This window comes from Panthera onca, chromosome A1, assembly GCF_046562875.1.
Source record: "Panthera onca isolate mPanOnc1 chromosome A1, mPanOnc1 haplotype 2, whole genome shotgun sequence".
In the NCBI taxonomy this organism is placed as follows: Eukaryota; Metazoa; Chordata; class Mammalia; order Carnivora; family Felidae; genus Panthera; species Panthera onca.
The window spans coordinates 68,102,814-68,111,893 of NC_138339.1; the positions used below are offsets into that span (position 1 = coordinate 68,102,814).

General features: G+C 40.2%; 1 long non-coding RNA gene across 1 annotated transcript; it reads right to left on the reverse strand.

Moving 5' to 3' along the window:
- Positions 1-2,181: 2,181 nt before the first annotated feature.
- LOC132680142 (uncharacterized) lies at positions 2,182-7,691 on the reverse strand. Its single transcript, XR_009610536.2, has 3 exons — positions 7,614-7,691; positions 4,556-4,747; positions 2,182-2,298 (listed from the first exon to the last, which is right to left on the reverse strand). It is a non-coding gene; the product is annotated as an uncharacterized LOC132680142 (long non-coding RNA).
- Between the last annotated feature and the right edge of the window lie 1,389 nt (positions 7,692-9,080).

Here is a 9,080-nt window from a genome sequence, read left to right on the forward strand (position 1 = left end):
AATGTTTGCTTGAAGTCTGTTTTCCCAGTGCTTCAGACACATTAGATGGTCGTTAAATGCTTAATGATTGATGACTAAGCCAATGGACAAAGACAGACCATGTCAATGGCATTTTGCTAATCTACCAGTATGCTAATTTTGTAAAAAAAGAAATCAAATAATTTGACTTAGTTCCTCTGTTGTTGAGTGGCTCAAACTGCAGGAATAGGAAAATATATGCTCCTTTTGAATAGGATTTCAGAAACCACAGGGATTTCAAGACCACATCTGTGGTGATCAATTTTTGTACAGGGGAAAAAAAGAAAGGCAAATTCAATAAAACATTTGCAGATAGTGGTTAATTCCTGTGCACTGGGGATGCATAATTCTTCAAAGAGAAAGGATGTGTTTTATTGTCTTCTCACCTTTATGGATGTTTTCTCTCATTATCATTTAATGAATGCAATTTTATAAAAATAAATGAGTGGTTTTGTCTGGATCCTTTTTCTCAAAGTCTGTCCAGCTTATTGGGCTCCCCACCCCAGACTGGACCTTAATAATGAGTATACTATCAAAACAAAAAAGTAAAATCATATTTCCCAGGTGCTAACTATTAGAGCCTCTTCATTGTTTGTTTCTAAAAGGAATCTTTTTCTTTTGTGTGATTTCTGCTCTCCTTTATGTGACATTCCAAAATAAACTATTGACCTTGTGTGGTTATTAACAGACTTCAGTGGATGGGTGCCCACAGCTGGTGCTGCATCTATGGAATGCAGGTAAAAGGAATTGCTGGGCTCCTGGAGGCAGCATGACAAAGAGGAGGTAAATGAATGAGTTCCAGGGCAGAGAATAAGGTTTGAATTACTGCTGTGCAACTCGCTCTGAGGGAATTATTTAGTACTCAGAATATGACTGGAATATTTTACAGTAACAATGAAGGTTACACCACATCTATGGATTAAGCCAGTGACTTGCTACCTGGATCCCTTTGATCTCATTGAAACAAGAGCTGGGGAGAAAGTGGATGTGAGGTTAGGTTAGCATAGGGCACTAGCTACCTAGATGGCCAGGGCTGACCCAGCTAACCTGGCCTGTTGGGTGGCGTCCCCACTCTCCTCTCCATTCTCTTGTACTTTTCTCAGGAAAGCACAGCCTTTGCAGCTAGAAGTCCACGCTGAGCCTCCTGAGTGGTTATGCTTCCCAATGAGATTGGGCCCATTGGCTTTTAAAGCTTATCCATGGGTCAGGAAACCTTATGTTCCCCAGTTTTCAAATACTGGGTCGTCAAACAGACAAGTTATGAAAAGTACAAGAGAAGATTTTCTTAATGCATCCATGGCTACTATATTAGCTGTGTGTGCGTGTGTGTGAACAACTAAATATAGTGGGTTTTCTTTATCTCCTGGTTCCATTTTTACACCCAGTTCTTGAAAAGACATTTTACTCATTCTTAGTTCAGAAAAAATTAGGCCTGCTTTGCAGATCAGCTGTTTTCAATTATGTTACTCCACCCACTCTCTCTGTTTTTCTGGGCACTCATTTACCCGCTGAAGGATTTATAAGGCAGCCCTCTGCTCTTTCTCAGCCTCTGCGGTCACGCTGCCTCCACACACCTAATCTGCTCCTTGGGGAGCTTGCTAGTTCTGAGCCAGGGACGGTGCCAAGTAGAATATGAGAGTCCCTCTTCCTTCCCACCCCGTACTCCCAAACATTTGTTAGTAGATGAATATCAGCCCACAGAAGCTATTTTGCAAGAATCGTTATGTTTCTTCATATCTTTAAATCGGTTTAAATCTGTTCTGGGTCTCCCTCCCTCAAGGATGTAGGGAAACGTAAATTCCAGTCATTACTGGGACTCCCCACCTTCAAGGCCTGTGCAGGAACTTATACATTGCCCGATTAACAGGGTGGCCCCTCTGATCCCAGGCCACTGTCCTTGCTGCTTACTGCTGAGATGCTTGTTGTCACAGTCCCAAAGGGGGCCACCAGCCCCAGCAGCCACCCTCAGGGTGCTGAAAGCTTAGGCGAGGCCGGGGCCCCCTGAATCTAGAGCCAGCTTTCCTACATGTCCTCGACAGCTGTCCCAGGGGTCTCATCCCTCCCTCAGATTTCTGTCAAGGAGCAGTGTGTGATCCCTAATGTTAGAGGGACCCTCTGACCTTCACCTTCTTCCACTGTCTCAGGAGATCTCACCCACCTTGCAAGTCACTTCTCTCTCTTCCCTCTCCGGAACACCTGGCATAATTTCTTCAGAGGGTTTAAGCTTTCACAAAAGACAGGAAAGGCCACTGACATCAAGTCTTCTGTTGTGCAAAATCCCTGATGCAAGCAAAGTATTAGGATGCTTGAAATGAGAGGATGGAAAAATACAGACAGTAAAGTTTTTGCTCAAATATTACCATCCTGTTTGCTCTTTTTTCAACTAGTAAACGCTAGTTAAGAGAACCATCGGGGGAGATCTGGAAGGAAGAAGAAAGGTCGCTGTGACACAGCGGCATCTTCAGAGGTGCCCAGGCAGGTAGTCGCTGCCCCTGTAGTGATCTCCTGTGTTGTCCCTCAGAGAATGCTGGGGCGGGGCGGGATGGGGAACTAGGGGTGGGGATGTGGCCTCTAAATCTATATTGCTCCATGAGCAGTTCTTCATTTGCTCCTTTCATGTCCTCTTTCTTATTCATTGCATTCTTCTTTGTCTTTCCTCAGCATAATTTCAAGTTGTGTTCCCAGGTACTACATGACTGGTACAGAGTTGCCTACACTTTGTCAAGGTACCCCAATACCACCAAGGCCTAATGCTGAGTGGCTAGTCACTGGGTCAGCTTAATAAAGAAAATAGCCCACAACCCAGCCTTGGTAACATTCAGATACCCAGATAAGATCGAATGTGATTTGAAGGTTGAGCAATCACCCTGCAAGCGTTTAAGCCAGTTTAATCCATAACTGTCTCCTTCATGAAGCAACATTAGCTTTTTGCTGCAACCTGGGCTTCTCATGCTTTTTTGCATGATTGCCTTCTTCTTGCTTTCTTTCAAATTGTAGCAAATGTGAATTTCTGGGCCACTCACTGTTTTCCATTTCACTCATTTTACATACTTATATCTGTTCAATATTTATAAATATTTTAGCTTGTGAAAGCTGTTTAGTATATTTCCATTATCTACCTTTGTTGTATAACATCTGCTTTGTTTCATATGCTCAATACAAAAAAAAAAGTTTTTGAGCTAAACAAATATGCAGAAGGTTATACGAGTTTGCAGGTCACGATTTTCTGTGTTCTTTTTCCATCACAAATTGCATTTCACTTCTCTTCTCCACATATTTTTATCCTACAGAACAGAGGTCGGCACACTACTTCCCGTGGGCCAAATTTAGGCTACACTTCATTTTGTAAATAATGTTTTGTTGGAACACACCTGTTGTGCCCATTCTTTTAAGTGTTATCTCTGGCTTCTTTCACACCATGGTGTCAGTGCCGAGTAGTCACGATAAAGACTGTATGATGTGCAAAGCCTAAAACACCACTACCCAGATCTTCACAGAGGACATTTGCTGATCCTAGCTGTGGGATAATAACACTAACCAAAAATCCTTTCTGTCACCGAATCTTAGAGTTTCAGAGCTGGAAAGAATTTTAGTCTAAGAACGTCACTTGACAGAAGATAAAACAGGCCCACACAGGAAACAACTTTCACTAAATGCTTATTATGTGCCAAGCACTGTGCCTCAGCAAATATTATCTCCTTGAGTGCCCACAACCAATACTATTTCTTGTGGTTTTTTATAGATGAGTAAATCAGGACAAAGAGCTTAAATAACTCACTCATGGCCACATAGCTATTATAATAAATGGAGCTGATGGTGCTTGGCTCAGGGAGTAGGACTGCAAAAATTGAAAACAGAACCATTGCTTCATTCAGCCTCTAAGCTAAAGAATTTTCTGTAAGACCCGCAGAAGTTAAGTGTCAGAACTGAGGTAGTGCCTGCTTTCCTGGTCTCCCTTAAAATTCAGTAAAAGTCAAGATTTTTATTGACCTCTATGCTCTGTGACCAAGGAAAGAATAGGGCCTTCTTTGCCTGTCTTTCCTGAATCTTGACTAAAAATAAAGTGACCATCGGCTGTGGGGTAGGACTTCCTGTTCAGGCGTCAGTTTTTTGCTAGGTGAGTCACACAGCTATGGCTGTTTCCTGGAAACTTCCTTGGGGTTTGACTAACTCCTGAAAAGTCTGCACAGAGTGGAAATGGACACCCGTTACAGGTCCCTCTGCTTCCATGAGGAAATGGGACTCCTCCTCCTCAAGAAATCTGTTATGGCTTAGCCTTTCCTGTGTTCAAAAAGTACAACAGAAACCACTATTTGGGGTGATAAAATTCATAGCTAACATTTCCAATAGGAACAACCTGGGGAAATATGCTGTAAGAATTACTGATTCACCAGAAAATTAAGTGTCTATTGATTACAATAATACCTGAAGCTTCAGGGTCATTGGGATCCACATGATCGGGACTCCCAAACCCTCAACACCTGGGCTGGCCCTGCTGCCTTAGAAATGTATACTTCTCACTTTTTGTCAAACTTACCTTCGTGTTGTAACTTCTCAGTGTTTTGTAATTTGGTTCTCTCCTTGGGTTTCTGATACTGTCCTTCCTAAATATTTTTTTCCTGAAACGAAGACTTTCTCAGCGCTTAAACCAGGCTGCTCTTCTACTACAGAAAGTCCCACAACTGGGCAGGTTGTTGTCTCCATGTAAATATTATCTTCCGCTGGGTGCCTGAAATGGAACAACCTAGTAATCTTCTATTTCCCTAGTCAGTTTATATTCCCATCTCCACCTTGACTTCTTACCATGCTCCTGCTCTCTGACCCACCTCATCAAATTGGAATGCTTCAAATATCCACACCAATCTGTTTCATGTCCCTGTCCTGCCTTGCTCCTTACATTTGATAAGAAGCCCCTTCTCCTATGAGAGGTCAGATGTTTTCCATCACATCATATCTCAATGTCTCAGGGAACTTCCATGGACCATTTCCCCATCTTAAGGTCTGGATTAAAAGTCAAGTCACACGAGGGGCATCTGGGTGGCTCAGTTGGTCGAGCATCCAACTTCGGCTCAGGTCATGATCTCATGGTTCGTGGGTTCGAGCCCTAACTTGGGCCCTGTGCTGACAACTCAGAGCCTGGAGCCTGCTTCAGACTCTGTCTCCCTTGCTCTCTACCCCTCCCCCCCCCTCTACCCCTCCCCCCCCCCCCACCGCCTCTCTCTCTCTCTCAAAAATTAATAAATATTTAAAAAAATTTAAAAAAGCCCAGTTAAGTCACCTGAGCAGCAGCCTAGCATGCCAATTCGTGAGAGGTTAAAAAAAAAAATCCCTGGGATAAATCATTATAGAATTACAGTACCAGTTAATACAGGTTTTCATATATAACCATAAAATATAAATTGGTCCCCCTCCTACCGAATGGAAGTTAAAACCAGACAAAACAGCAAACAAGCAAATTCCCCTCCAACTCTGATCTACTACAAGTGAGTTTTTATGATCCCATCGCAGGATACAACCCTAGTGTTGCCACCACACTGAAACTGACCAGTAGACAATTTTTTTGGAGTCAGCTGAAATCCTCAAACCCAATAAAGTGGAGAAGCATAAATGCGTATTTGACTTATGTGAAATCAATGAAGATGAGCCACCAACGGGAGAGCAAGAACAAAAATGAGAGCTGAGCAAATAAGAATTTAAATAGTATGAACAATTCTGCCAGCTGGTCTCCTCATGGCTCATGTGGACCTACAATAGTATTGTCAGATAGGAGGAAAACAAATCCCTAGAGTTAGTGGGATTACCATATTACCAATACCCATCTTTATTATCTCATTCTTCATCACACAGACACTGAACTCATTGTTATCGTCAGTATCCATCCTCATGGTGAGTCACCATTATTACGACCAGAGCCAGGCAAAAATATGAAGGATGCATGGTGAGTATTTAGTATCATTGTTTTCCTTTTTTTTTTTTTAATGCTTCTGTTCTCCTTATCTTGCTATCATATAATTTAAAATATGGTAGAGTTATGTTTTTAATGTGTATACTTTAATATGTCCTCTATATCACTATATATTTTACACACGTATATTTACATACTGGCATAGAGAAGCATATATACCATACCACATACACTATTCTACATTTGATGTATAGGATTCTCAAGGATTACCTTGAGAAAATATGATTATCACTTTGCTCTTGGGACTTTGCAACCCAATGTCTACATTAGCCACAACCAACTAAAACTACAGAGTAATGCTACCTTTTAGGAAACCTAATAAATGCTACTAAACATGTTATCTGATTTAAAAAATCACGATAGAAACCAAGAACTAGAGAACAACTGGGAACCTTTTTGCCAACAGGAAATCCAGGAAAAAGAACTTGAAAACATATTTTGAACAAAGCCTAAAGCTAACATGCTTAACTTCCATTCTTAGAATTACCAAATGACCAGTTTTGAGTAAAAACACTGAAATGTAAGACGGTTCTAAGTAAGTTAAATGCTGTATGTTTAGTGCCTCAAATAAAGCCCTTGTTTTGAATTGGAATTTTATAGGAAATAAGGTAGGCCATTTCCTTCAAAGGTATGCCATTTCCTTCACATGAAAGGTCAGTTTTTTCCCTGTCCTCATTAAATAAATTGTAGCCACTTATTTAAATAATATCATCTTATTGAAAATTCAGATTATTAGCCTCTGTCAATTTTGGTTTGCCTCCTTTTTTATGTATCTTCTGGCATTTATTCTGAATTAGCTGTTTCCATCAAACTCAAGCCTTTCCTGTGGTAAAATCAAATAAATCAAAAAACAAATAAAAATCTCCTTTGACCCCATATTCTCTCTGCCCAGTGTTACATCATATCACTTTCCACCCAAACTTAGCTAAAGCTATTTGTAAATTTGAAACTTGACTTATTCAGCCTTCTAAGTGGTCTCCTTGATTTAATTAATTCCTGATCCAATCCATTCTCCAAACCATGAATAACTTTCCTAAAATACAGATCTTATCATGACACTCTCAATCTTTTTTTTTTCTTAACTTTTTAATTTATTCTTGAGAGACAGAGCATGAATGGGGGAGGAGCGAAGAGAGAGGGAGACACAGAATCTGAAACAGGCTCCAGGCTCTGAGCTGTCAGCACAGAGCCCAACGCAGGGCTCAAACCCATGAACTGTAAGGTCATGACCTAAGCTGAAGTTGGACACTTAACCTACTGAGCCACCCAGGCGTACCATGACACTCTCAATCTTGAACTCCTTCTATTGCTCTCTGTTTCTCTAGGATAACATCTTAATTTGTGTGTAAAGTTCTCTACCACATGGGGCTCACCACCCTCCTTACCACTCTCAGCCCTTGCTGCTCACTTACACCAGTGGCTCTAGCCCATCAATCTCTCCTGTTCAGTTCCTCAGTTGTGCCATGCTTGGTCTCTCCTCAAAAGTAACTAACTCACTCACCCTTTATCGCTCAGCCTAAATGTCTCTTTTTCATCAAGGTCTTTGTTGGGGTTCCTTGCCACATGCTGTCACTATACATCCCTCTTATAACATTCACCACATTTGTAATAACTGCTTTAATGCATGTACCTAAATTCCATGAAGGTGGAGACATATCTGCCTGTCTTCTCGACCCCTTTAACTCCAGGACTGAGTACAGTGCCTGGCAGGTAGAATGGACATGATAAATATTTGTGAAATAAGGAAATAATATTATGATCTAATAACATAAGGGTTCTATTTTGGAATCTTACAGATAAAACATTTCAAATTCTCAGTCACTCCTTTCTTTCAGGTTTACTTCAGTTGGCTTTATCTTTCTAGAAGAAAAATGTTTTGCAGTCCTAGAATGTGTAATCTATTTAACAGACTCAGACTCTGCCATGAATGGAGAACATATTCAGTAGTCATTCAATAACAAAATCAGTGTTACTTCTAATTTAAAAAATGGAGATGTAGGAAGAGAAGACCTTGAAGTTGACCTTCTTACATATTGTCCCTAAATGATGTTTTAAAATTTTAACTCCAAAGTAAATATCAACAGTATAAAGAGTCCTCAAAAAATTAAAAATAGAACTACCATATGATCCAGTAATCACTGTACTGGGTATTTACCCAAAGAATATGATATATACACCTCTAAGTTTACTGTAGTATTATTTACAATAGACAAGATGCAAAAGCAAGTGAAAGTGTCTACTGATAGATGAATAAAGAAGATGTGATACACGGACACACACACACACACACACACACACACACACACACACTGGAATATTACTCAGCCATAAAAAAGAAGGGAATCTTGCCATTTGAACAACATGGATGGAGCTAGAGTATAATGCTAAGTGAAATAATCAGAGAAAGACAAATACCATATGATTTCACTCATATGTGGAACTTAAGAAACAAAGCAAATGAACAAAAAAAAGAGACAACCAAGAAACAGACCCTTAACTACAGAGAGCAAATTGATGGTTACATAAAGAGGGGAAGTGGGTAGGAGGATGGGTGAAATAGGTGATGGGGATTAAAAGTACAGTCATCATGATAAGCACTGAGTAGTATATTAAATTGTTGAACCACGAAATTACACGCCTGAAACTAATATAACACTGTATGTTAACTATGCTGGAATTAAAAATTTTAAATTAAATTAAAAATAAAATATTAAAAGTATTAGAAAATGTTTAACAGACTCTAGATACTGCATAGGTATTGGAGAGATACTTACATAGTTCATCAAATCTAAAAGCCATCAAAGAAAACATGGTATATAAAAATTTTAGGGGTGCTTGGGTAGCTCAGGGTCATGATCTCGCGGTTCGTGAGTTTGAGCCCCGCATTGGGCTCTGTGCTGACAGCTTGGAGTCTGGAGCCTGCTTCAGATTCTGTGTGTCTCTCTCTCTGCCCCTCCCTTGCTCGCACTCTGTCTCTGTCTCTCAAAAACGAATAAATGTTAAAAAATTAATGATCAGGAAAAAAATATTTGCAATATATAATCCAGAAGAAAATGTAGTATATGTAATTGTATTCATTATCTAGTTCTGCAAAAGA